This window comes from Giraffa tippelskirchi, chromosome 5 (assembly GCF_054371585.1).
Source record: "Giraffa tippelskirchi isolate mGirTip1 chromosome 5, T2T-mGirTip1v1.2.pri, whole genome shotgun sequence".
NCBI lineage: Eukaryota > Metazoa > Chordata > Mammalia > Artiodactyla > Giraffidae > Giraffa > Giraffa tippelskirchi.
Genome location: NC_137279.1, coordinates 105180721 through 105208435, shown reverse-complemented (window position 1 = coordinate 105208435; position 27715 = coordinate 105180721). Strand labels below are relative to the sequence as shown.

The 27715-nt window shown below is 49.9% G+C and overlaps 1 long non-coding RNA gene across 1 annotated transcript; it reads left to right on the top strand.

Moving 5' to 3' along the window:
- Positions 1-241: 241 nt before the first annotated feature.
- Positions 242-27715, top strand: LOC145507117 (uncharacterized). Its single transcript, XR_014054599.1, has 3 exons — positions 242-564; positions 25938-26020; positions 26937-27715. It is a non-coding gene; the product is annotated as an uncharacterized LOC145507117 (long non-coding RNA).

Genomic DNA, 27715 nt, shown 5'->3' with positions numbered 1-27715 from the left:
TCGAGTGATGGGGATGGATGAGGCAGGAGGCTGCCCTGTGGTTTCCTGCCCACGTACCACCAGTCATCTCTGTTTTCCTCCGGAAGTGGAGTCCTTATGTGAGCACACAGTGGAAATGAGACGTCAAGAGTCCCACAAAGCAGGGTCCTGTCAAAGTGGGGCCCCACCGGACTGACTCACCACAAACAAGGTGGACTTCCCCTGCTGGTCTCCATGCTGCCTGCAGATGGCTGCAGGTGCCAGTGGGGGGCTGGGTGGAGAAGGGCCAGGAAAGGAAGCTTCGGAAATAGACTCCTTCCATAAGCAAACTCCTGAGAGACGCTGGACAAAGAATATACTTCCACATGCTCTGGGATGAGAAAACCAAGTCAAAGGCCCATCCCTAAGAGGGAACCTGAGGGTCACTGAGATGCCGGTCTGCACCCCGGAGCAGTGAGGATGGGCAACAGGCAACCTTGGAGTGAAGACTTATGGAGTGGGGGCTGAGATCAGGAGAAGCAGTGTGCAGCTAGAAGGGGTTCAACACCCACCCCTGCAGCTTAGGAGTGAGCGGTGTCAACTAAGGTACTGAACTCTCTGAAACTGTGAAACTACATCTGTAAAACCAGGATACTGAGCGTATTCAATTCAGTAGGGTTGGTGTGGGGGAAAAGGGGGTGGAATGGAGGTGGAGCACTCTTGGTGCCCCGATGGTCTTGTTCAGGGCCTGGGAAGTCCCAGCGTGGGATGTTGTGTCTGGCCCAGGCCTCTTCCTGGGTGGCAGATTGGTAGAGGGACCCGAGTCCCAGGGAGCCTGCCTGCAAACCCAGCAGTGGAGCAGCAGGACGATAGATGCTGCCTTTGATCTGGCAGGTTTCCCTCCAGGCGAGGTCAGGGCTCATGGACTCCGACCGCTCTCCAACCACAGGCTTCCTGTGCTCTGGTGTGGGTTTCTCAAGAACCCAAGTCTACAGCCTCCGTCTGCCCCGATGCAGCCCCGCCTTGGGATGCTGGAGAAAAAGAGAATCAGGGATTCCTTCAGACCAGAGGTTCTCAAACTTAAATGCGCCTCCAAATTACCTGGTGGTGGGGGAGGGGTTGTTAACAGAGTACGGGCCCCACTTCCAGAGGTTTTGACTCAGTGGGTCTGGGGTGGGGCCTGAGAGTCTACATTTCTAACCAGTTCTGGGGTGAGTCACACTTTGAGAACCCCTGTGTTAAGCTCTTCTCTGCTGGACCTTCTCCTGGGTGTGTGCAATCAGTCATGCCTGACTATTTGCGACCCCATGGACTGTAGCCCTCCAGGCAATTCTGTACATGGAATTTTCCAGGCAAGAATGCTGGAGCGGGTGCCATTTGAAGCCCAGACCTTCTCCTAGGTCCACCTAAGACAGTGCTGAGATCTGGCACTGTTCAGCCTGGATGTCACCAGTAAAAGGCTCCGAGAGTCTTGCTGGCTGGTGACTGCTATGTGGCTCAGAGTGCAGGCCCCCAACACCTGCTGTCACGGCATTGCTGTTTTCTGTCCTGGTCTGGCCCATGGGCCTCTGCCCTTTGCCATTCTCCCCCAGACCACCTCTACTTCCTTAGCCCTTAGCTCTGGAAGGGAACCCAAATCTGGACTGAGTTCTGGCATTCTTTGCCCCATGGAGAGAAAGTGTTCTTTTCTTTTTGCCTTTTTTTGTCTGTTTTTGATGTGAACTATTTTCAAAGTCTTTATTACATTTATTACAATATTGCTTCTCTTTCATGTTTTATTTTTTTGACCACAAGGCCTATGGGATCTTAGCTCCCTGACCAGGGACCGAGCCCTCAGCCCCCGCATTGGAAGGTGTAGTCTTAACCACTGGACTGCCTAAGAAGTCTCCCTTTCTTCACCTTTTGGTTAGGCCACAGCTCTGTCAGGCTTTCTGGCTTCTCCCTGGGCCTGTCTCCATGATTACCCTACGATCACCTCCCACCTCGTAAGGCCACTCTCTGGCATCTCTGAAGCCCCAGCCCTCCCCTCTTCTCCCACACACCTCATCAACAGAAGGCTTGATCTGGCTTGGTTCTGTGTTTGGCCAGAACCCCTGATCTGGAGCTTTCCTCTAGCCTCATGAAGAGAGCAGCAAGGGAAGGGCCGAGGGCTCAGGAATGTGTTAGTCCTGGTGAGAAATGCTTGCCTCCTGTGGATCCAGCTGCAAAGTACATGTGAAGCAATTATTTAACAAAGGGAAAAGCAATAAAGGAGCTCAATAAATATTTGTTGAAAAAGGGAACACAAAAGCTACTCTCCGTGATGCACACTCAGAAACGCCTCTTATGAAAAAGCAGTTTGATTCTGGGAGCCCTGCAGGTGTGCATGCAAAGCCCTCAAGTGCTGACCCAAAATAAGGAATGGAAGCCCTTAGGCAGGAAACTTTTCTGGCATGGTGATATACAGGGAGTTCTGTGGCAGCTGGTGTTCCAGACTAAAAAGTACTGCACATCCAAAACAGGGACCTGGAATGATAGGCTTGGGAAGCACAGGAGTGACCAAGTGTCAGCTGGTTCCTGTGCAAAGGATACGTCTCTGAGCCTGGATCAGGGAGCAGCTCACTCAGGCCTGGAGGACCATGCACCGAGCTTATTGGCCCCAAGGTCCATCTGCTGGATACCTGTCTGGGAACCTGGGAGAAGGTAAATGTGGGGACCAGACGGAAAGCAGTTTTTGGTTTGTTTGTTTTTTTTAATTTATTTATTCTTTATTGAAGGATAATTGCTTTACAATATTGGTTTGATTTCTGCCATATGTCAACATGAATTAACCATAGGTGTACATATGTCCCCTCCCTCTTGAACCTCCCTCTTACCTCCCAGGAGAGGGTAGCATGGAAACATATACACTACCGTATATAAAAATAGATAGCCTATGGAAATGTGCTGTATGACTCAGGGAACTCAAACTGGGGCTTTGTAACAACCTAGAGGGGTGGAAAGGCTGGAGGGCAGTTTTTATTTTCTAGCAGAGCTCCAGAGGCATTAGCATTTGTGTTCAGGGAAGGACAGGGTTTCCTTTCCTTCCAGGCTCTCACCAGCATGGTCCTCACCCCTGACTCCCAAAGGGGTAACTGATGAGAAATCATGAATAACCTGATGACCCAGGGTTAGAGGTCTCCTCATATACACGTGCAAACACCGGAGCTCTATTTGTTGGTTGTTGGCTGACTAGAGGGAAGGATGGATGGTTTTCAGTCTCAGCGTGTCTGCCAGCCCCAGTGCGGAAACAGGTGTTTCCTTGGCAGCTCCCAAACCAAATGACCATTGACTCTAATTGCTTTGGGCAGCTCAGCTCTGAGCCCCAGGGAGCACAGACAGGGAGGTTGACATTATTCCTCCAAATGCTGAGGTCCTGGTACCCTTGGCCTGACTGAACTCTGTGCAGGCTACCGTAACAAAAACAGGGTGGTTTTAACAACAAACAGTTACTTCTCATGGTTCTAGAGGCGGGGAAGCTCAACAGCAAAATGCTGGCTGACTCTGCCTAATGGGGCCCACTTCCTGGTTCATAGTCAGCTGTCTTCTCGCCATTGCTTCACCTGGTGCAAGAGGCAAGGAGCTCTCCAGGGTTTCTTTTGCAACAGCACTAATCCTGCTGCTGAGGGCTCTTCCCTCAGGAACCAGTCTCCTCCCCAAGGCCCCAACTCCAAATGCCATCACACTGGGGACTGTGTGTGTGTGTGTGTTAGTCTCTCAGTTATGTCTGACTCTTTGAGATTCCATGGACTGTATGGATGTTCTGTCCATGGGATTCTCCTGGCAAGAATGCTGGAGTGGGTAGCCATTCCCTTCTCCAGGGAATCTTCGCAATGCAGAGATTGAACTTGGGTCTCGTGCATTGCAGGCAGATTCTTTACTGTCTGAGGCAACAAGGAAGCCCACAATGGGGGCTAGGCTTTAACATATGAATCTGGGTGGGTGGGGGGCACACTCAGACTCTAGCACTCTTCCAGTTCTATCCAGAGCAACCCAGTCTGGTCATCTAGGCCTTCCAGAAGCACACAGATGTTTATACAGGTGGATGGATGGGAGATGGATGCTGCCCTTTGAGGGGGCTGCTCTAGCCCTGATTTGCCACTTACTGCTGTGTGATCTTGGAAACCACTTAACCCCTCCACCCCTTGTTGCTTCACCTCCCTGACACCCTTGGGAGGCTGCTAGCAAGATGGAACGTGGTCACACGTGGACACTTGTAAGGTTCGTGGAAAGTGCAACATACCCTGAGGACCTCAGGAACCGTGACTCCGGTTGTGCAGCCGGTGAATCAGGGTTCGTGGTCCTCAAGTGAGGTCACCCAGACTCCTCTCCATTTTGTACTCCAGTCACCCTTGGCTCAGACCCCTGCTGTGGCCGCTGTCCTTGCCTCGAGCTGACCCTACTCCCACCCCAGGCCACTACCACACTTACCAAGATTAGTCTGGGGAAAACAGAGCCTCTCTGTTCAGAACCCAGGGACATCCCTTGGTTTCTGGCCAAAGCAGCCTGTGTGTGGCCACTGCCGCCCCCCACCCCCTTACCCCATCACTTCCCAGCTCCTTCTGGCAAGTGACCTTCCTCCCAGTGGCCCCTTCCTCCCTTCACATCAGAGGGGGCTCATACCCTAGGAACAGAAAAACCTCCGCCTTTCATGCTCGCTGTGGGCAATGACCCACTTCCTGTATCTGTAAGTGAGGACCCCAGCGCCCTGCAGGTTGCAGTGTAGATAAAGCAATGACATGTGTGATGTGCTGGCTCAGTGCTTGAAACATGGCATTTGGTCAAGAAATGTGGGGTTTCCTCTCCTCTTCCAGTGTACCTCATATTTTGCTCTCAGAATCTTCAAAGCAAAGTCTCCTACCCCTCAAGTGTGCACACAGATAAGCCACTGCCATCAACCTCATTCATGTGAGACTAGCTGAGGAGGAGAGGTGTCTGAATTAATTGTCAGCCTTTTTCTACCCTCTTGGCTTCCCTGATGGTTCAGATGGTAAAGGATCCACCTGCAATGCAAGAGACCCAGGTTCCATACCTGGGTCGAGAAGATTCCCTGGAGGAGGGCATGGCAACCTACTCCAGTATTCTTGCCTGGGAAATCCCATGGACAGAGGAGCCTGGTGGTCTACAGTCCATGGGGTCCCAAAGAGTAGGACACGACTGAGAGATTAACACTTTTACTTCTTGCCCCTGAAGACAGAGGAGGACGAGAGAGTTCAGGTTTAGGACTGCCAGCCCACACCCCACCTGGACCCCTTGGGGTCAGGTAGAGGGGGAGCAAGCTTGGCATCCACTTGACAAACAGCGCTACTTGACTGGCCTCTCCTTACGCATCTTCTTGGGACAGGTGAGCCTCAGAGACAGGGTTGTCCCAGGCCAAAGCCACAATGAACTTTGCTGGGCCCTGTCCCTCCAGCTTGGAGGCGGGGGGTTGAGGGGTGGGTGGGGGCGGGTGGTGTCCACTGCCACAGATAGCCTCGGATTCCTGCAACGTGGTTTGGTGGGATCAGCACCATTTAATCTCTACCCACCGTGTACCGGGCACCTCCTCGGTTCCTCCTGGAGATCCAGAGACGAATGGAGCACAATCCCTGCCCTCCAGGGGCTGCTAGCATAGGTGCTGACGAGCACCATCTACACCAGTGGTGCTCCCCGGGCAGACAGCTGGAAGGAGACTGATGCCCAGGTCCACCCAGAGCACCAAACACAGGTGCACACATGCATACACACCACATGTATACATGCACGGGACACCAGTTCTGCCCTGTCCACAGCGCCTGGCTTGTGGCTCCTCCAATCCTGTGCTGATCTGCTGGGCATACTCCTGCCTCTGGGTTTCTGTTGTCTGGGGCTCTCTTTTATGATGTCAGGCTTATTTAGGCATATAATTTATCCAGGTAGTAGTCATCACTTTAAAGTGTATAGTTTGGTGAATTTGGACAAATGTATGCAACTGTGTAATCACTGCTACAGTCAAGATATAGAACATTTCCCCACAGCACGAAGTTCCCTCAGTTTCCCAACAACTGGTGCCTCCCCTCCTCAGATCCTGTTTAAATCACCACCAGCATTTACTCCCCTTTGTCCTGCTTATATTTTCTCCCCAGCACCAAACATCTTGTGTACATATATACACTCACATATGCATCTTAAGTATACTCCATCCAGTATGTGATTTTTCTGTTTGGTTTACTGTAGTATTCCTGGTGGTGTTCAGGAATTGGAGCTCAGAATTCCCAGTCCAGAAAGACAGATAACAGGCAAAGGGTAGAGGGTTGGGGAATATTGGGGGGGGGGTCTCTCTCAGTTGGGGGGACAGACCTGGAGAGCAGCAAGTGGAAAAAAGAGGAAGGAGCTTTGTCATCTGAGCCAGAGAGGTCATTTGGTAGGGCTGATGAGAAGCGGTTGGACAGATGAGCAGAGGGCATCAGGTCTGCTGGGCAGGGAGTTTCTCATGCATCAGACCCCCTGCCTTTTTCCCCAAAGCAGCCTCCTCCAGAGGAGGGGCCACGTGGGAGAATTTTAAACAGGCTCTGATCCACATGTTAACAGGGACTGTCTAGCTGCATCATAGGGGCAAGCCTGGAAGAGAGACAGACCCAGAGGCTGGCTGCTAGGAGCTGGGAGGCGACGGTGACTGAGATTGGATTTGGGCAGTGGGTGGGAGAGGAGAGGACCCCATAAGGTCAGGCAGTTGGTGGCAGCAGCATGTGCTATGGGCCAAGAGGCAGACTTGGAGCTGCCATCCCCTACCAGTGGTGGTCCCAGCAGGACAGTCTTGATGGAGTCAGGCCTGGAGCTGTGGCATCGCGAAGTGCTCTTAGGAGACAGTTTCAGTCCCCACAAGTTGCCTAGCTTGAGTGACATCACCAGGCTGTCCTGCCTGAAGCCCCCTGGGCTAGAGGTCACGCCTTGCTCAGTTTCTCCTGCAGGGCTCCTCCTCTGCTCTTACCTGCAAGCACAGCCTCTCAGCTCTGGCCACACTCTGCCTTTTCATTCTTTTATTTTTATTTATTTTTTATTTATTAATTAATTTTTTAACTGAAGGAAAATTGCTTTACAGAATTTTGTTGTTTTCTGTCAAACATCAACATGAATCAGCCACAGGTATACATATGTCCCCTCCCTCTTGAACCTCCCTCCCGTCTCCCTCCCCATCCCACCTTTCAAGGTTGATACGGAGCCCCTGTTTGAGTTCCCTGAGTCATACAGCAAATTCATTCCTTTATTTTTAATTAATTAATTAATTTTTGGCTGTGCTGAGTCTTTGTTGCTGCGTGCAGGCTTTCTCTAGTTCCGGCAAGCAGGGGCTACTCTCTAGTTGCGGTATGCAGGTTTCTCACTGCGGTGGCTTCTCTTGTTGTGGAACACAGTCTCTAGAGCATGGACTCAGTAGTTGTGGCGCACGGGCTTAGTTGCCCTGCAGCATGCGGAATCTTCCCAGCCCAGGGATCAAACCCATGTTCTCTGCATTGGCAGGTGGAGTCTTATCCACTGGACCACCAGGGAACTCCTGCCTTTTTATTCTTCATTTTTCTGGTGCTTCAGCTCTCCACCTGCCAGGATGGCTTTCTCACTGCAGGACACCAGTGGGTGACTTCTGAGCCATTCTGGAAACTTCCTTCTGACTCATCCTTCCGACTCATCCTTCCAGATGGCAGGCACATCTTGATACTTCCATGAGGCTGTGTGATGTTTGAAACTTGTCTTGATGTTCATCTTACATATCCAGACCCTCAGAGGCCTTGAGCTGGGTCTTTAGATTTGCTTTGCTAGGATGGGTGTGTGTGTGTGTGTGTGTGTGTGTGTGTGTGAAGGATGAGTCAAAAGATGCTGTTGTTGCCTTCCCTGTCAGCAAATTTTAGCTGAGCCTTCAGTCAGTGCTAAGCTTTATGACAGGAGCTGGGGGTGTGGAGATAGATAAGACACACTCATTTTCCTGAGAAAAACAGAGAAGATGACATATGAACTAATAAACCACAACACAGAGAGATACGTAGATATAGAGAATACTGTGGGACACCTCAAGAGGGTGTGGTTGAACACGGGAGGGAGTATTCAGGGAAAGCCTCCTGGAGGAGGTGACGTTTGAGCTGGGTTTTGAAGGGTAAACAGGAGTTTGCACATGGTGCCAGCAGAAAAAATAGGTTATGCAGGGCCTGGAGGACTGAAGGTCCATGATGGGTACAAAGCTATGATCATTGATAAAGTCCTTGCTGGGTTACTGGGGTGACCAGAAAATTCTGAGAAAGGAGATATTCATCTTGGAGAGCAGTGTGGACAATCATTCACTGGCTGCTTTCAGCCTCAAATTCCAGATTAGCATTCCTTGGCCTTCTGCATCTGCCATCCTTTCCCCAAGGCCTTCTCTTCTCTTCCCTCTAATGATCCTGCCTCTTTCTGGGTTTGCCTCTTCTATGATAGTCTGGGCCTGGGTGCAAGGCACTGTAGGACTCCCCCAGCCACACGGCAGGGTCTGGAACTGCTCCAGCATCATGTGGAGAGAAAAGGTGCAGAGCAAGGACTCCAGGGGGCAGCTAATGCCCAGTGAACTAGTGAGGATCTGTCTGTGGGTGACAGGACCCCAGCTGTGAAGCTAGGCATACGGAAGGAAGGTCAATCCTCCCAGCTGATCACTGATCACTAAGTGGAGCTCAGAGTAGGGTCCCACCTTGGAGGGCACCTGGGGTACCAGCAGGGGGGCTGCTCAGAGCCAGGCATGGGAACCAGGGCAGAGAAGAAGGAGCCATGTCCATGGGTCGGGCAGAGGCATCAGTTAAGGATGCCTTGCCCTGGGCAGTGACAGGGAGGCTCCGAGTGCTACATGGGAGCCAGGAGCTGCCAGGTGGGGCTGAGTCCACAGCTAGAAGACCTTCCTCTGATGTAGAGACCTTCGTCAGGCTGGAGCTGATAAGTAGGAAGGAAAACTACCTTCATTCCTTTGAGAAGGGGTGTGTTTCACATGTTGGACTGTTTCCTTTACAGAATGCTGAAGGCTTGGCAGATGTGACAATACTTGGCATCACGCTGATGCCTAGTATTTATCTGGGGCTTTCCATGTGCCAGACACCATGCTACGCGTTTTTTGAAAACACTGCCTCACTTAATCTTCATCCACTCTGCTCTGTGTAGGAGGTACTGTTATCATCTCTCATAGAGATGAGAAACCACAGCTCAGGACAGTTAGATGTGGTGGCCAAGGTCAGGAAGCTGTAAGTGCTGGCGAGACTGGGAGCTGTGCCCCGGACCACTGGACGGTGCCTTCCCATCCCCAGGGAGCAGAGCTGTGCCCATCCTGTGTGCCTGCCCCGTGCCCTCTGCTCCCCGCTCTCCCCGCAGCCTGTGCTGTTGAGGCTGGCCAGGATGGGTCCCTGTGGTGGGAGCGGGGGAGAGCGGGGCTGCTCTGAGCTCAGCAAGCCATCCTGTCGGCCTCTGCCCTTCCCCCGCTCAGCTGAGGCCCAGCCTGGGCGTCTGTAAATTGGGTTGGCCCTCCTGGGGCTGAGAAGCCACCGGGGCTGAGTCACAGAGATTTCCTCAGGATTAACGCTCCTCTGAGGTCCATGGTACCTGGTTGTGGTGGAGGCAGTTGGTTCTTCCAGCCAAGCACTAATCCTAGTGAAATACTTGGTATTTCCAGTCATTCCGGCTGGAATTAAACTTAAATCAAGTCCCAGGAAGCACAGCCAAGAGAATGTGAGCTGAGTCGCCAAAGAAACCAGTCATGTGGCCTGCTCGGACACTGGGCTCCCCTCTCAGGGCTGGGAGGTGGGGGCGTTCACACGCTGAGAGCAGGAGAGGCAGAGACATAGGAGTGCACACACCGCCCCACAGGCCCGGGCACCTCCCCTCCTCAGCCCCACCTGTCTGGCGTGTGTCCTTGCGTCCCTGTAAACTACCTCATGGTGAATGGTGCCTCTCAGGAAGGCTGACTGAGGCAGCAGGGGTCAGAAGCAGGGTCTAACCTGACTCCTGACTCGCCGTCACAGTTCTTCTGCCCAGGGTCACACAATGGTAGTTGGTGGCAGAGAGTCAGCTCAGCTGAGCAGAGGCACTAAGGCTAGGTCCTGAGCCTGACTCCACTGCACACTGGGTGGCCACTAACTTGTAACTCTACGGGTCTGTGTGTCCCAGTTTGGAAAAACAAGATAACGGGGGACTGTGAGTGTTCAGTGGGTTAATACTTATGAAGAGCGGAGACACTTCCATGCCTGGCATATTGAAGCACTGTGTACTAGCTGTAATTATTCTCTGAGCCTCGGTTTCCTCACCTGCAAGATGCAGCTGGGAGAGGGTCTTGACCACCAAAAGCCCTCCTGTCCTGTCCAGTTCTCTGGCTATGAAAGGGGCCCACGCCCAGAAGAGCACTTGCCCTCCAAGGGAGGAGTGGCTGACAGACAGAATTATATACTCCACAAGCCACACCCCACCAGTGGCTGTGCATGCATGGAGTGACTATATCTGTGCATATTTGTGTATACACGTATCTATTAATGGATATGTGCATGTGTGTGCTTGTGGATACATGTGAACCCATATACACCAGTGTCTTTTGTAGATGTGTACATGTATGTGGTGTTTGTGCGGATATGTGTGTGCATGTGCATATGCGTGTCTCTGCATATGTGTACAGGTGTCTGTGTGTATATGTATGCATGTTTTTTTGTGTGTGTACATATGTGTATGTGTGCACACATGTGTGCATATAGAGACATGTGCGTGCAAGTTTGTGTACAAGTATATATGTGTTTTGTGTATTTTATACATGTGCATGTGATGTGCACATATGGGCATGTGTGTGCAGACGTGTATATGTGTATCTGGGTGGATAGTGCAGAGAGCTAGCCCATTAGGTCCTTTGTTGAAGCACAGGTAGGACTGTGGTCCCAACTTCATCACACACTTCCTCTCAAAACCATCTGAGCAGACAGTGGAGGTGACATGAACCTAAGAAGAAGGGATGGAGTGTGGGTTAGAAAGTGAAGGCAGGGGCCAAGAGTGTTTTTTTGTTTGTTTGTTTGTTTGTTTGTTTTAATTTATTTATTTTATTTGGGGGCTAATTACTTTACAATATTGTAGTGGTTTTTGCCATACATTGACATGAATCAGCCATGGGTTTACATGTGTTCCCCATCCTGCACCCGCCCAACCAAAGAAATTCAGCAGAATTTAGAGTGAAAGGGGCTTCCCTGGGGGCTCAGTTAGTAAAAATCTGCTTGCAATGTAGGAAACCCAGGTTTAATCCCTGGATCAGGAAGACCCCCTAGAGAAGGAAATGCCAACCCACTCCAATATTCTTGCCTGAAGAATTCCATGGACAGAGGAGCCTGTCCATGGGGTCCATGGGGTTGCAAGAGTTGGAAAAGACTTAGCAACTAAACCACTGCCATTGTAGAGTGGAGGAGCTGACAAGTGAAAGTGAAGCCAGTTACTAGAGGTGGGCATCACACTCTGAGCTTTGTGGCTCTCATGTCGTAGACCAGGATGGTGAAGCTCAAAGAGGTTGAGGAACCTGCCAAGGCCATCAGCAGTCAAATCAGTACGTGGCCTCTGGGTTGACCAGTGTGAAAAAGCCAACCGACTGGGCAGGCACCATCACCAGGCCCTCCCTCTGCAGGGCTCTAGGGCAGGAAGGGAGTCGGCCTCTCCAAATTTGCTGGACAACAATGCCCCCATCCTGGTATAGGGGAGGGGTTGCTGAGGAAGAGAAGATACCAGGTCATTTCTACTTTAGTTCTGTTTACAGTGTGTATCTTTGGTCAGGTCAAGTCACCTTTCTGAGCCTCAGTTTTCACATCTGTCATATGGGGCTGCTACCCCACCATAGCCTCATAGGAAGAAGCTGTATAGTGTTGGGGGTTGAAAGTCCAGTCTTTGGTGCCTTCAGAGTGAATCCCAGACCCGATCCTCAGCAGCTGTGTACCTTTGGGTCAGTCACTTAACCTCTCAGCCTCAGTTTTCTTCCACGTGAAACAGGGATAACAGTGGTCTTGACCTCATGGGACTGGTGAGTTTTAACTCAAAGAATGCCTTTGTGTCACTTAGAATGACACAGAGAAAGTGTGCTTTTGCCATTGCTATTATTTTGTAAGCTTGTTAGAGAAATAGAACAGGCTAGCTCAAAGGAGACTGCTGAGTTGTGGAAAGATCTGCTGGAAGGGAGGGAGACTGTATTAACATTCCGTATGTAATAACATAGTAGTTTGCACTTATTCACACCCTCCTTCCTTGTGAGAGAAATGTACATTCTTACCCCATCGACTTTGGACTTGACTATGTAACACAGTTCAGCCCGTAGATTGTGAATAAATGTGATGAGGTGTTCCATATCTCAGCAGAAGTTTAAAGAGAGTTTCCATCATTGCACTTGCTTCAGAAGTGTGCCAGAAAAGTGAGCTGACCCTGGGGCGGCTCCTACAGCCAGGGCCCCAGGATGAGGAGTCATGGGGCCAAGCCACAGGAGCCATAGCTGACAGGCTCCTGCAGGTGATGTGTAGGGAAAAGAAATGTGCATGGTTGTGAGGCCCCGAGATGCTGTGGCTGCTTGTTACTGCAGCCAAACGGATACATTTATTAGGAAGAAGAAGGGTTGGAATATTACTCAGCCATTAAAAAAGAGTGAAGTCTTGTCACTTGCGACAACATGGATGGACCTAGAGGGTATTATGCCAAGTGAAATAAGTCAAACAGAGAAAGACAAATATTGTTATGATTTCACTTGTATGTGAAATCTAAATGAAATGAACAAATAAATACAACCAAACAGAAACAGACTCATAGATACAGAGAAAAACAGGTGGTTGTGAGAGGGGAGAGAAGTGTGGGGAAAAGGAGAGAAATAGGTGAGGAGATTAAGAGGTAAAGACTTTCAGTTACAAAATAAGTGAGTCACAGGGGTGAAATGTACTGTGTGGGAAATATACTCAATTATTCTGTAATGTCTTTGCATGGAGATGTATTGTAACTAGACTTATGGTGGTAATCATTTTGAAATGTATAGTAATATCAAATCATTATGTTATACACCAGGAATTAACATAGTGTTGTAGGTCAATATACTCCTAAAACAAACAAACTCACGAAAAAAAAGATGAGATTTGTGGCTACCAAAGGCAGGCGTGGGGGGGACAAGGGGAGGGAAATAAAATGAAGGTGGTCAAAGGTACAAACTTCCAGTTATAAGGTAATGGTCTCATGATCCATGCAAGTCACATCATTGTTACACCCCTTAAACCTATACAGTGCTGTGTTAGTCGTTCAGTCGTGTCTGACTCTGAGACCCCATGGACTGTAGCCCACAATTTCCTCTGCCCATGGGATTCTCCAAGGCAAGAATATTGAAGTAGGTTGCCATTTCCTTCTCCAGGGGATCTTCCCGACCCAAGGACAGAACCCAGGTCTCCCACATTGCAGGCAGATTCTTTACTGTTTGAGCCTTCAGGGAAACCCATACAGTGCTGTATGTCAATTATATCTCAATAAAGCTGGGTGAAAAGAAGAAGGTGGAGAAGAACAAGGAGGAGGAAGTGGAGGAGGGGAAGGAGGGAAGGGTCTCTAAAGAGATGTCCCACCACCTATTAAGAGGAGAGGTGCCGAGTCTTGGAGGCTGAAGTCAAGGAGGGGATTGAAGTAGACAAAACACACACGCGTGCAGGTGTGTGCCCATGCGTGCATGTACACACACACACACACGAAACACAAGGAAACCCTCAGCAGAGTCTGCCCTTTATTTCCATAAGACTCTGCACTACTCAGCAGGTCCCTGGAGTTGGCCAGCTTTCCCACAGGGTCTTCTCGCCCCCACCCCACCCTGGGGGCTCCTCCCTTGCTCCTGGCCTTGGTTTCTGGGTCGTTCTCATTAGAAAGCCCAAGAAGCTGTCTGCGTTGGCTCCCGTTTTGTTTGCCCTCACTTATGCCATCCTGCCATGGAGGAGCAGGCGGCACGCCAACGCCAGCCCCCGCCGCAGACCAACGGAAACATTTCCCGGCCTCCGGTTGGATGCCGTTCCCTTCCCGTGGGTCTTCCTTCCAGAGCCAGGTCTGTAAACTTGGGGAGCAAATGCTGTGTTGCCACATTGCCTCCAGTCCGGAATTGGTTTTTCTCAGAGGAGACCAAAGACAGAGAGGGCTGAGGTCTCGACCGAGCCGCCTGCCCTCTGGCCCCTACATCCTTCCTGAGGGGTCCCAAGGGTCTGGCCCACACCACCATCTTGCTTTTTGGAAGAGGGACTGCTCGAGATTCTGACCTCACTGGTCCGGGAAAACTTTCCATCTCGAGAGCTTGCCATCTGGGAGGCAAAGCAAACATCTGGTCACATAGTTCCCTTCCTCCCTGCCAGCCTTTCCACTCGGGGATTCCAGGCATTTATTCCATCAGTTCTTTATTTTCCTCCATAGCATCTAGCTGAACTTCAGCTGCTTCTATCCCCTCCCAGCCAGGGAGCCATTCATGGCCTCTCTCCCCTTGTGTCTGCTCCTGGCCCTGACGGGAATTTTCCTGTGGCTTTCTGTGCTCTCCAATCCTGCAATTTACCACCCAATGCTCCTTGCACTGAAGACTTTCCGAGCAGAATCTTGATCTAGTGTGGTCACTCCGGGTAATTGTCACAGAAGGCCTTGAAGAAGCCGCCTCCGTGGCCAGCTCCTGGCAGCTCCTGGCAGCTTTGGCCTGTGTTTGGTGCTCTTGGGGTGCAAGGGCCAGACGCATGCTTGGGCAACCTCCTGCATCGCTGGCAGAGTCTGTGAGCAGGAATGAAGCTCTGGCCGGCTCAGCAGGGCTTCTGGAGTACTGCCTCTGGGCTCCTCCCCACTCAGCCCTGCGGCTTCTGGTCCCTCAGATGCTGCAGCATCTCTTCTCTGCTCTTATGTCTTCAACATCCTTGCAGCTTGGCCTTCCTTGGCTACTGCTGCTTCCACAGCTCCTGCCCTCCATCTTTTCTCTCCTCTCTATCTCCTATGCCTCTGATCACTCATGCTGTCTGGTGCTTTGTGGCTTCCACTCACTGCCATCCCTTGTGGGGTCTCTCAGCCCTGCTGCACTCTACTGACTGGAGCCACCTCAGTGTGGCTGCCATCAAACTTGCCAAGAGGCCCTCAGCCCACCTTGCACCACAACCCTGGCTTTTCAGCTCCTCAAAGACACCAAACTCTGTCTTCTTGGCAAATCTATTAGCTCCATGCAACAGGAGCTGGGATTTTGGTCCCCACAGTGCCTGAATGATGCTAGCATGTGTAGATGCTCAGTGAGTATTCTTGAGTGGCTAAGTGAGTGATCTTGTGTCTTGATGTGACTGGAGGGAGAAATCGTAGGTACCCAGTGAGGAGCAGGGGAAGGCAGTCATGGTCGGACTGAAGGCAGCACGGGCGGGGAGGGAGACAGGCTGAAGGGAGTTCAGGTCAAACTGTGAGGCCTCAGATGCCAGGCCCGAAGTCTGGGCCTGACTCTGTCACCTGCGCCTGAGGCTGAAGCATCATGCTGAGGAAGTTGTTGTTGTTCTGTCGCTCAGTCACGTCCAACTCTTTGCAACCCCATGGACTGCAGCACACCAGGCTTCCCTGTCTTTCACCATCTCCTGGAGCTTGCTCAGACTCATGTCCATTGAGTTGGTGATGCCATCCAACCATCTTGTCCTCTGTCGTCCCTTTCTCCTCCTGCCTTCAATCTTTCCTAGCATCAGGGTCTTTTCTAATGAGTCGGCTGTTCGCATCAGGTGGCCAAAGTATTGGAGCTTCAGCTTCAGCATCAGTCCTTCCAATGAATATTCAGGACTGATTTCCTTTAGGATTGGCTGGTTTGAGCTCTTTGCTGTCCAAGAGACTCTCAAGAGTCTTCTCCAACACCACAGTTCACAAGTACCAATTCTTCTGTGCTCAGCCTTCCTTATGGTCCAACTCTCACATCTACACATGACTACTGGAAAAATCATAGCTTTGACTATATGGATCTTTGCTGGCAAAGTAATGTCTCTGCTTTTTAATATGCTGTCTAGGTTCATCACACTGAGGAAGGGGTATGCATAATTCAGGAGGAGGCCTTTGGCAGCCACTGGAGAATGGATTGAAGCATAAGAAACCTGGAAGCCTGAAGACAGGATGGGAGGCTCTGGAAAGACGCTGGGGTTGGCTAAGGGCTGGCCAGAGCCTGGACGAATAGACAGTACAGAGGCCTGGGGGACTGGAGAAGGAGCCAAGTCCGAGAAGATGGGACCTGCGGATCCTGGGGTCTCTGCATGGGTCCCATACTCTGATCTCTAGGAGGGTAGAGGAGTGACAGAGTCTGGATATGGGCAGATGATCAGACCAGGAGCGAGGATAGTGGCCATGCCAGTGTGGCCTGGGTGCCCAACAGCCCGGCTTGCTCCCTGTCTCTGTCACTTACTAGTTTGCTGAACTTGGCTAATCACTTCTGACCTCTGCACCTCAGTTTCCTGATCCATCCCATGGAAATAAGGGTGTCCTAGTTGGGACGATTCCCTAAGAAAATGCAAGCGAAGGGCACAGCACAGTGCCCATGTGGACTTAGTTCTCTGGAAAACAGCAACAATTCCTTTGTAACCAACATTATTATAAAATAATAACATGTTTGTTGCACACATTGGGACCTAGAAGGACTGATGCTTGCAGTTTCAGGCACAAGAGCTCAGCTACAGACCGGGCTTCCCAAGAGCATACAAACACCTGTGTCTGGGTTCTTGGGAAGGTTGCTAAGCCCCTCAGTGGGGGCAGAGGCAACGAAGACTGCCCCTTGGGCCAATGAGGCTGGAAGATTGGGGTGCAGAAGCCTGCTGGGGGTGAATTGGACTCAACAATGAGGAGCTGGGCAGCAGAGGTGACAGAGGGGATGCCTTTCTGACTCAGTGTCCCCTTGCTCTTTGGAAATGTTTCTGACAAAAGGGGTGATGGAGGCAGTGGGTGAAGCACTGCCCAGAGCGTGGACTTGGGGTTGGCCGAAGACACTAGTCACCAGGTGTCTCTGTCTGCAGGCAGAGCAGTGACACAGCCACACCTAGTGACTGATGCGGTAGATTCTATCAGCGGGAGATGTTTTTCAGGCTTGCTTTTGATTGGAATGGCTCTCACACTTCTACACAGCATCTCCACTCCACCCTGTTTTCTGGAACACCGGGCTCACTTCCCAGTGGGTCCCGAATCACTATTACGTTGCATATGTGGGACACTGGAGCTTGGGGAGGGAGGTGACAGCTCTGACTCGGAGCCAAGAGCAAGCCTGGGCCTACGGCTTCTAAGCATCAGGTTTCCGGCCTTTCCTGAACTTCTCTGTGTTTCTTTCTGTGCATCTAAGCAAAATGAACACAGCACTCATTGTCGAGTCCTTAGTTTGAAAGTTCAGTCAGGGTGAGCTGGTTATTAAAGTTCATGAAGAAGCTGTCATATCCCATTTCACCCTTAAAATAAAGCTGCAGTAGGCATGCTGCAGTCATCACTATCCATGTTTTCAGAGGAAACAAAGGTTCAGAGGGTTATGGAGCCGCCTGGATAGCGCATAAGCCCAGGTCTTTCCACCTTGAAGCTGGGGCACTGTTCCCCAAAGAGGCACTCTGACTGCTTAAGGTTCAGAAGCTGTGAGGTGGGTGTGAGGTGTTGATCTTTCTAACAGTTCCCCCAGATGGTGGCCTGAGGAGCATTTATAAAGCTGGGACTAAGAGGGCAGAAACCCACTCCAGTGTTCTTGCTTGGAGAATCCCAGGGACGGGGGAGCCTGGTGGGCTGCCGTCTATGGGGTCGCACAGAGTCGGACACGGCTGAAGCGACTCAGTAGCAGCAGCAGCAGCAGGAGGGCAGAGGTTGTGCCCCTTGCCTGCAGCTTCTGACAGAGGAACAAAGGAGCAAATGGTGAGAACTTCTCAAGGAGAGGTCTGCTTTCCCCTTGTCCATGGCATTGCTGCTAAGTCACTTCAGTCGTGTCCGACTCTGTGCGACCCCATAGACGGCAGCCCACCAGGCTCCTCCGTCCCTGGGATTCTCCAGGCAAGAACACTGGAGTGGGTTGCCATTTCCTTCTCTAATGCATGAAAGTGAAAAGTAAAAGTGAAGTCGCTCAGTCGTGTCCGACCCTTAGCGACCCCATGGACTGCAGCCTACCAGGCTTCTCTGTCCATAGGATTTTCCAGGCAAGAGTACTGGAGTGGGTTGTCATGTCCATGGCATTAAGCTCCAAGAAAAGGGATTGAAAGAGAGTGTGCCCAGAGCTGCCCAGGAGGTGTCTGGAGGCCGCCCCGCCCTCGAAAATCGAGAAAGGTGCTGCTCTTCAGTAGAGGCCAGAGCTGGAGTTGGATGCCTGAATTCAAATCTTTTTTTCCCGGCTGACTAGCCCTGTGGCTTTGACATGTCATTTAATCTCCCATGTCAGTTTTTCCATGTGAAACAAAAGATCCTACCTCTAGGAAACAGCCCTTGGTACGGCTCCCGGTGCGTTAAATAACTGTGAGCTACTGTTCAGAATATCGCTACCACTGACTCCGGCAGCCTCTCCTCCTCAGCTGCTACTGCTTTACAGCTCAGGGCCAGACCTAGCCAGGAATAAACAGGCACAAGGATGAGTGTGGAGAAGAGGCAAATTCAGCAGAAGGGATGTGCCAGCTTTGCTCCAAAGCTCTATAATCTGCCTTGCCTCCTCCCTGCAGTCTACAGAGCCTCTCCTGTCATCCATGTGACCAAGGACCCATGGAACACTGGCCAGATGAAGGGACAGGCCAGACTGAGCCCCCACCCTCTGACTGACATTGCCAAGTGCCATGTTGGAAATGATGGTCATTAAGAAGCTGGCCTTGCTCTCCTGGACATGCATCGCAGGACAGGAGCGTGGTAGATGGCACGGACCCGTGGTTGCTCAGCCACCGCCTCAGAGCTGTGTCCCCTATACACAATGCCAGAGACACAGGACTCTGTCAGCACAGTGGCCAAAGGCACAGGTCAGGCTCAAAGAGTGGGTGCCTGGAGGAGTGGTCCACTCTTCCTCTCACCATCCTGGCGTCAGGAAGACTTGGCTAATGGCCTTAGTGCTGGAAACTACGTCCTCATCTTGGGCTTTCTCCATTACCACCAACTCCGCTCCGCCTGGATGGCTGCCCTGGGGAATTGGTTCAGTGCAAAACAAATAGAAATGTATTTTGTATTGGATCATTGGCAGCAAAGATGGAGTCTAACTGCCCTCTGGCCTGTTAAACTAGAACCAAGACCAAGCGTCATTCTACAGTAACACAAAGGTCAGCTCACTCAGACACACAGACTCTAGGTTAGAAAGTATGAGACTGAGGGATAACCCCCTCAGTGTGTGGATGGGAGCCCCCAAAGCTCAGAGACACTTGCCCAAGGTCACACAGCAAGGTGAGAGCCAAGAATGGAACCCAGGTCTCTGAAACCTCCCCACCCGGGTCCTCAGCTGGTTTGTCTGGGGTTGATATAATTCTTGGATCTCTGCCAGGGCTTTAGGCTTAATGAGGTAGAGGCTGGCTTACCCTGAATTCTAATGATTAGAAATGCCCTTTCAGGATTCTCCAATACAATGATAATCATTATTCCTAATAAGAACAACAGAACTTTGGAAGATTTTAATGTAACTTTCTAACTTTCTAACTTAAACATTCAATTTGTTTAGAGGAGTTTGGGAGTTGCCAGATACTCTATATATAGTTGTTTTTATTGTTGTTTAGTTGCTAAGTCATGTCTGATTCTTTGTGACCCCATGGACTGCAGCACACCAGGCTCCTCTGTCCTCCACTATCTCCCAGAGTTTGCTCAAATTCATGTCCATTGAGTCGGTGATGCTATCTAAACATCTCATCCTCTGTCACCCCCTGCTTCTCATGCCTTCTTTCCCAGCATTAAGGTCTTTTCCAGTGAATTGGCTCTTTGCATCAAGTGGCTAAAGTATTGGAGCTTAAGCTTCAACAACTATCCTTCCAGTGAATATTCAAGGTTGATTTCCTTTAAGTTTAACTGGTTTGATCTCCTTGCAGTCCAAGGGACTCTCAAGAGTCTTCTCCAGCACCACAGTTCGAAAGCATCAATTCTTCCACCCTCAGCCTTCTTTATGGTCCAGCTCTCACATCTGTACATGACTACTGGAAGCACTATAGCTTTGACCATATGGACCTTTGTCAGCAAAGTCTGTATAAAGTAACTATTCTCACATATTAATGTATATAAAATCAGCCAAAAAAACTGACTTGTACCCTCTCTCAAGGTGCCCAGGTATTTGACCACCCAGAATAACCTATTTCTCCAAAAGCTGGATACCCGTTCTTGGAATACTACTTGAAAAACCAGAAGTCCAAGACTTGAGCGTGCAAGGTGGCTGTACAGCTGGGAGGTCAGCACAGAGGACAGGCTCCCTGCTGACAGGTGGTCTGTTTGGGGGTCACAGGGTAGACCATGGACTAAGCAGTGGAGCACTGGGCTTCTAGACAGAGGGCTTGGCCAACTGAGAGAGAAAAGAGGCTGTGACTGTGCCTGGGGTAAGAGTATGTTAGGATTGCCTTGTTTATCAATGAAGACTGGCATTTCAGGGCTGGCATTGCTTCAGGACATTAGAATTACCATTCATTCCTGCAATGTGTCCCTTGACAAGTACAGCTCTGCAAGTGAGCTTGCCATCAGGCTCGATCATCCTTGCCCACCCTCCCCAGAATTTGAGAGCAGCACCTCACTTTATTTATTCTCCCTACTGCCTCAGTGAGGTTGACATGATTGTTCCCATTTCTCAGAAGAGGAGAGCGAGGCACAGAAATTAAAGAGCTCACCAAAGGCCACACAGCAAGCAAGCGGCAGAGCCAAACTATGAATCCAAGCCCACTTGTCACCCAAACCTTTCTCTTAGACCAGCTTTCTTTCTTTTTAAATATTTATTTATTTTCGACTGTGCATGGGGTCTTCACTGCAGCGAACAAAGCGAGTGGGCTCCAGTAGTTGTGGTGTGTAGACTTAGCTGCTCCGCAGCATGTGGGATCTTAGTTCCCTGACCAGGGAATGAACACATGTCCCCTGCATTGGAAGGCAGATTTTTTTAACCATTGGATCACCAGGAAAGTGCCTAGACCAGGTTTCTTTAGTTGTGGTCCATGGTCATCTGGATCAGACCTACTAGGGATATTTGCCAAGACTGAAGACCTCTGGGTCCCATCTCAGAGCTATAGGATAGGAGCCTCGGAATTGGAACACAGGAATGTGCCTTTTTAACAATACCCTGAGGGGTTCTAACAGTAGGTCTCAAAGTTTGATTAACAGTTTCCTAATTGAAGGAGCAGAGTTGATGCCCATAGATGGGATGCCGTCTCTAGGCACTGAGGCCCAAATGTCAAGGATGGGCTATCTCCTTGAAGCTCAGCTGTTTCCAGCCTGAGAGACACAGCTCTTCCCTGTCCCACCCTGCTATGTGGCCACCCCCTCCTCATAGGTGCAGGCTCATCCCCAGCCGTAGGATCTCCATGCTGGCTCAGTAGAATGACCACAGTATCTTCTGCCATGCAGTTACAGTGGATCATCCCTTAGTGCTGTGCTCTTCCGTTATCCAGGCTGTCCCAGCCCCACCCGCAAGAACAAGGGAGACGGGTCACCTCACCCTGTGTGCATGATTGTGAACAGCTCAGAAACAGACTTCTAAACACTGGGGCAGGAAACCTGTACCCCACAGGCCAGGCCACAGCAGCATCTCATCTTCTGGCTTACCACTGTGTACAGATCAGGGCCAACAGATTGGTATAGTTTGCAAACGGGTTTCCCTGGTGACTTGGTCAGTAAAGAATCCGCCTGCAGTGCAGGAGACCCAGGTTCGATCCCTGAGTTGGGAATATCCCCTGGAGAAGGGAATCACAACCCACTCCAGTATTTTTGCCTGGAGAATCACATGGACAGAGGATCCTGGTGAGCTACAGCCCATAGGGTCACAAAGAGTTGGACACAACTTAGCGACTAAATCATCACCATCATAGTCTGCAAGCACCAGGTCTGTGATACTCATACAGAAACAAGCCCTTTGGGGGACAGGCTAGGATGGCTTCCAGGCTCTCGCAGCATGATCCCTTTAGCTCTGGGGATGGCACCACCTTGACAGGAAAGGCTCTTTGGCCTGGAGTGAAGCTGTCTCAAAACGAGACAAGGAGGAAGGAGGGAGGGAGCAGCCCTGGGGAGGCACCCACGCTGGTGACAGCTGTGTCACTCTGCCATCCCTGCAGCCCCATTCAGCTGTGCAGCCTCAGGCTCTTGGCCCCCCTCTGCCTGTGATCCCACCCCTGTGACCTCGACTGAGAGCGCCTGGTCCAGGGAGGCCACCAGAGGGAAGGTGCTCACATGGTGACGGCTGATGCCAACCTCCCCCTCAGATTCTCCCTCTGGGAGTGTGAATTTTATTTTTTTAAAAACTTTTTATCTTGTATTGGGGTATAGCTGATCAACAATGTTGTGATAGTTTCAGGTGAACAGCAAAGGGAGTCAGTCATACGTATACATGTACCTAATTCTCCCCCAAACTCCCTTCCCATCTAGGCTGCCACATAACATTGAGCAGAGTTCCCTGTGCTATAGAGCAGGTCCTTGTTGGTTATCTGTTTTAAATATAACAGCGTGTACATGTCCATCTATGGGAGTTTGAATTTTAAATAGCATAGGAGTTGGGGATTTATGGAGGGAGAGTGAAAGTCGCTCAGTTATGTCTGACTCTTTGCGACCCTATGGACCATACAGTCCATGGAATTCTCTAGGCCAGAATACTGGAGTGGGTAGCCTTTACCTTCTCCAGGGGATCTTCCCAACCCAAGGATTGAACCCAGGTCTCCTGTGTTGCAGGCGGATTCTTTACCAGCTGAGCCAAAAGAAAGTTGCCAGTCTCACGAGCTAACAGAATCATTAATATACTGCTGAGACGGCAATGAGGAACGTGAGTCTCAGACGCCACCCTCATGTGTTCACCCCCACACTGGATCCTCGGCGCTGTGAGGACCCAGACTCAGCTCTTCCCTGGTGGGGGTCTCAGTGAGATGCCTGCCTCCAGAGGACCCCAGCAACTCTCCACCTGAAGCTTAGAGGGCTTATTCGGCAAAACCCCCAGTGGGTGCACTTTCCAGCTCTCTTCCCTTTTGAAGTGGCAGCTGGTGGCCTTGGACTCCAGAAAGAGGGAGGGAGAGCGTTGACACCAAAGCACGGAGGTGTGACAGGCTTTTTCCCACATCACGGGGCTTATCTTCTGTAATACACACAGTGCCTCTGAGCAGCGAAAAGCGTGTCCTTATTCATGGATGAATGACGTGAGAGTATATTAGAACGAATGAAACAGTGTTTTAGACCTTTGAACCCATGCTCACTGCATGCCTGCTCCTGCTGTTGATGTGCTGTGGACGTGAGGATCAGCACGGATGACCCTGTTTTTTCTGCTGCAGCCTCTACACTTAAAACCAAAGCCAAACAAACATTGGTGTCTTTCCAGAGGCCCAGGAGGTCACCTAACGGATGGCCCATGCGTCATTTCTGAGGGCAAAGGGGGTACTTCCCTGCAGGAGAGCCATCTGCTTCGGGCCCCTTGCTGCTCAACCAGGAAACCCTTGGCTCCTGTCTCTGCCAAGGGCAGCACGTTGAGCTGGAAGGGACCCTGGACATCCCTACTCCTTCACTAGGAGAGGAGCCTGAGTCCCAGGGAGGGGAAGTCTCTTGAATTGTGTCTAACTGACATTTTGGGGAAAATTCCTTGTTGCCACACAAAGGCACAGTACATCCAGTATCTCATTTAATCCATGATACATCTAGAGGTGAGAGGTCCTCTTATTATCACCATCTTTGTTATCTTGAGATAAGGAAGCTGAGACTACTTAGCAAGGTCAAATATTCTCCCAGAAGGACAGAAGGCAGAGCTTGATCCGGAAACACCTCCCCCCGCCCCCACCCCACCTTTCAACTGTCAGATAAGTCTGCCCCTTGCCCTGCCACATTCGTCCTGTTGCAGAGAATTCAGCTTAAATGATGCTCATGACACATGTGGTGCTGTCCTTCTAGGTCCCCATGTTCCATTACACTTGATAAGCTTTGAATGTTGAGACTTAAGTATGTGATACTTGGTCACTACACAATAAAAGAGGGAAGGAGTGTTTTATTTGGAAAGAAAGACTGAAATAGGAAATGCTTATGTGGAAGATGGGGCCAGGGCACTTTGGGACAATGGATGGTTTAGAAGGTGGGCTTGAGTGAAGGTGATAGAAAATCAGGATTGATTGTCCTTAAATTGTCAGATCTGACACTGGTCAACATGACAGTCCTACTTTTTCTATCTGACAGTATTTAAGCTGGAAAAAAAGTTATTTAATTATATCAGATGCTTTGTTTGCTGAGTATCAGAAAATAATTAAATTGGGTAAAACACAGGGAATCATGGGCTTCCGGAGCAGAAGAGCCCGGTGGCAGTGTGGTCTTCCGGCTGCTAGTCCTTGGGTCTTTGTCTCTGCTCTTTCTGGCGTATAAACTTCTTCACACATGGCAGCTAAATGGCAACAAGATTGCAGGACTCATCTCATCCTGTCCAAAAAGAGATGAGAATTTGTGGCTTGGTGAACATGAGCTTGAGATAACTTCTCATCCCTGACTCATCAAGGGCAAAGGATAGGATTATGGTGATGGCCATAGGTCCATCATTAGGACATTGGGATGTCCACATCAATTCAACCCAAACAACACGGCAGCTTCCCAGCTGGGAAAGGAGAAATGGATGCTTGGCACCAGTGTAGAATTCCTACTATACACATTTTTCTATCATCTCTTCACTTTTAAGTAAGGAACATTAATTACTTTATGCCATCCCTAGTGTTAGATTCTTGGAGAAGGCAATGGCAACCCACTCCAGTACTCTTGCCTGGCAAATCCCACGGACGGAGCAGCCTGGTGGGCTGCTGTCTATGGGGTCGCACAGAGTCAGACACGACTGAAGTGACCTAGCGGCAGCAGCAGCAGTGTTAGATTCTAGTCTTTCCCCTTGATTGGTTAAACTTCATTTGCTATAATTTCCATTATATACTAATTAAAAGGGCTTCCTTGGTGGCTCAGTGGTAAAGAATCTGCCTGCAAATGCAGGAAACACAAGTTCAACCCCTGGGTGGGGAAGATCCACTGGAGAGGAAATGACAACCTTCTCCAATACTCTTGCCTGGGAAATCCCATGGACAGAGGAACTTGGTGGGGTTACAGAAGAGTTGGACACAACTTAGTGACTAAACAACAAAAACAACTAATTAAAAAGCAATTATTATTATTATGTACTCCCCATTTCATAGACTGAAAAAAAAACTAGGATACCTTGCAGTCATGTTTTATAAATCTTGACAGATAATTAGAATTATACTCTTCTACTGAAGACTCATTGGAAAAGACCCTGATGCTGGGAAAGATTGAAGGCAGGAGGAGAAGGGGATGACTGAGGATGAGATGGTTGGATGGCATCACTGACTCAAAGGACATGAGTTTGAGCAAGCTCTGGGAGTGGGTGATGGACAGGGAAGCCTGGTGTGCTGCAGTCTATGGGGTTACAAAGAGTTGGACATGACTGAGAGACTGAACTGAACTGAACTGAACTGAAAAATCACAAAGCCTTAAACTTCCACTCTTGTTCACAAATGAGATGACAAATACTACTGGTGTGGTCTTAAAACCAGATGCTCTCAATTCCCTTGAAGAATTTCAAACCCTGACATGATCTGAACTTGGCCCAGGGGTCCTGGTTAATACCAGCAAGGCACTCTCTGTCTATCAGCAAGCCCCCAAGGCAACCAGGGGCAGAGAAACTCACAGCCCAGCTGGAGCCATCTTCCCAAACCAAGAAAATGGACTGTTGACCTCTCTGGGAACTTTCAGGTCCTATCGTTTTCTAGCGTAGAATCTATCTTATACTGTCCTGTGAGCTAGGCAAGGAAACTAGTGATAATAAATTTGATCTCATAATGCAACGGGGTGCCCTCCTCTGAACCCCACAGGTAAACAGTACTGCAGTAGTTCTCAAGCTTTATGGTCTCAAGATTCCTTGAAAGGACCCTGCAGGACCCGCCTGAAGACATATGTGAGTTCTGTCTATGGGTATCGACTGTGTCAGAAACTCAATCTGAGAAAGTTTTAAAACAAAGGACATCCCAATAGCCTGAGTGATGTCATCACGTCATGCAGCTTCTGGAAGCTTCCCTAGGCATTCATGAGAGGATGGGAGTTCAAAAGGCAAATGATGACTTAGTATCATCATCAACATCATTTTGGTGCCAGACTCACTGAAATAGAACATCGATTTTGAGAGGGTGGGTTTTTTGAATCAGACTGCCTGGGTTCACCCTCTGGCTTCACCCTTTAAGCTGTCCATGCCTCAGCTTCTCTGTAAGTTCATTAACCTTTCCATACTTGTTTCTTCAGCTCAATAATTGGGTTAATAATATGACCTGCCTTTTTGGGCTGCTGGGAAAATTAAATAATACAAATACCTATAAAGTACTAGGACAGACTAGTATTTAGTAAACATTATCTATTATTAATAAATATTAGTTGCTGTTGGCAACTATTGGAAAACATTAGCTTTTATCACCATCTCGCTATTGTTAGTGTAGATGGTTGTGCTATCCCCATGGGACTTGTCCCTCTGCTTGGCTTATGATACTGCTGTTGGGACCCTAAGCTCCCTGTGATCATGTGGGTTCCTGGGGGCCAGTCTGCTCAGAGTCCACCTTAGTCTCTGGTACTGGGTCTTACATCATGAAGGAGGCCACACTGGCTGCAGAAGTCGGTAACTGACTCTGCTTCAAATGAGACATAGAAGAGTCAGAGCCAGCTGCCAGGCTCCTAACTCATTGTATTGAGAGTGATACCACAAAGCAACAGTTCACTTTTCTTTTTTAATTTGTCACTTTTCCCATATAATTTTAAGTTGATATACTGTATTTTTATTCTGTTTAAGAAATTTTCTCTTTTTTTTGTTTTTTTTGGCTGTATAGCATGTGGGATCTTAGTTCCCATACCAGGGATCAAACCTGTGCCCACTGCAGTGAAAGCATGGAGTCCTAACCACTGGACCATCAGGAAAGTCCCAACAGTTCACGCTTCGGCTGTGGTCAAAGAGAGAATTAACTCGGAACACTGCATTTCCTAGATCTGGATTTGTAGAAATTCAAAACCAATTATCACGCTCTTAAGTGCACTTACGAAAGTGTGTTGGACAGTCTCCATTTGCCCATCCAGACCCTCCGGCCACTCTGCTATCAATAACTCTCCGCTCTGCATCACGGGGTAGAGGGGGTGCTGCCTTCTGGTAACTACACTCAACCTGCCTTCTGATTGAGTCGGGACACAGGGAGGCTCAGGCAGGAGGGTGGAGGGCATGAGGAATGAGCGGTCAGGTGGTTTTCCTCTGGCTCCCTCCCTGCTGGGAGCAGACCGCTGTTCAACCAGCGGGTACAGCTCCTGTCAGGTGTCCCTCTACTAGCTATCCCAGGTTCTGGTTACCTCCCTCTTCTCATCCCTTCAGGCGTAGTGTGGAAATGGCTCATTGCTTGTTGCTAGTCCTTCAGGGTCCCCCATCCCTTGTTAAGATTTCCCTGGACCTCGCCCATGACCAGGTAAATGGTCCCTTCATCAAGCTCTCCTCAAGAGCCATGATCGAGTGTGCCATCTGTTTTCTCTGGGAACCTGACTGAAGCAGAGACAGCATACGTGTGTGAGAGTGTGTACATATACACACTAGTGTGAAAAGATAAACACCAGAGTATTCACAGAA